A 1,586-nucleotide genomic window follows, 5' to 3' on the forward strand; every position below is an offset into this window, starting at 1 on the left:
GGAGTCAAGTGGTGTGTCTGCCCCGCCCCCTCTCTGTTTACACATCCTTAATTCTCACGTGAATGCCGCATGCTGGTCGCCATGCTGGCCAATCATAACAGACCTCTGTGAAAGTGAAACCTAAGCAGCGAATGGGCAAAAAACTGGGAGCCGGCTCTCACTCGATGCGAGCCGGCTCTTCTGATTCACTACAAAGAGCCGGCTCTCAGAGCCGATGCTTGTGCGCATGACCCATCACTAGGCGCTATACCAAAGCCACTAGGTGACCTACAAGATGGAGGGTCTGCTCAATACCAAAATTGAGTGAGGTGTCTCAGGGGGTGATCTTGTGTTGTGGTGGGGTGAACATCTCTCTCTCTCTCTATCCCTACTCTGTCCCGTGTTGACCTTCCAGGTCTTTGGGAGAAGTAATGGTAAAGTAGTGATAGTAACACCATGCTGTGGCCGGTCCAGCCCATTCCTACCCACTAGGCACTGTGCCATTACTCCTAGAGTTAATAGGATGAAGGCCATGGGAAAATGGGGAAACTTTTTGGGAGGTTTCTTTCACTCCAACATCACTCCTTTAGCACTGCACTCACACTCTCTCTCTCCATCTGGGTAGGCACAGCACTCACTGCACTCACACTCTCTCTCCATCTGGGTAGGCACAGCACTCACTCACTCACACTCTCTCTCTCCATCTGGGTAGGCACAGCACTCACTCACTCACACTCTCTCTCTCCATCTGGGTAGGCACAGCACTCACTGCACTCACATTCTCTCTCCATCTGGGTAGGCACAGCACTCACTCACTCAAACTCTCTCTCTCCATCTGGGTAGGCACAGCACTCACTCACTCACACTCTCTCTCTCCATCTGGGTAGGCACAGCACTCACTCACTCACACTCTCTCTCTCCATCTGGGTAGGCACAGCACTCACTCACTCACACTCTCTCTCTCCATCTGGGTAGGCACAGCACTCACTCACTCACACTCTCTCTCTCCATCTGGGTAGGCACAGCACTCACTCACTCACACTCTCTCTCTCCATCTGGGTAGGCACACCACTCACTCACTCGCTCTCTCTCTCTCTCTCTCTCTACATCTCTCTTTCAACAGCTTTCTCTCTCTCCCCAACTGGGCAGGCACAGCACTCTCTCTCTCTCGACTAAAGTAGTCAGAAGCTTTGTGATAGGCTTAACTGTGTGATTGGCAGAGGCCAACCCACTGGTGCAGCTAGCTGATTGGTTTTGTGGACCTGTCTAACTCCACCCACTCCACTTCCTCCTGATGAGACCGGCCACTTGGTTGGCTGGGACGCATGATGCTAAGTCACATGGTTTACTCACTTTGAAGTGACGTTACTGTACATGGTGGATGAATCACTCTGTAGTCACCTAGCTAGCCATCTCTCTGGCCATTAGGTTGGGCACTCTTGGCTGATCTAAGGCTGCGCACCGCATCCAGATTCTCCACCCTTCTGCCAAAGTGAGTCCTTGCACATTTCCGATCAGAAATTGATGAATGGGTGCAAACTCTCTCCAGCCAATGTTTACACCAATCATAAATCCATGATGGGGAGAAGTGTGGAGAATCGGGACGT

The sequence above is a fragment of the Coregonus lavaretus genome, assembly GCF_964263955.1.
Source record: "Coregonus lavaretus genome assembly, chromosome: 7".
In the NCBI taxonomy this organism is placed as follows: domain Eukaryota; kingdom Metazoa; phylum Chordata; class Actinopteri; order Salmoniformes; family Salmonidae; genus Coregonus; species Coregonus lavaretus.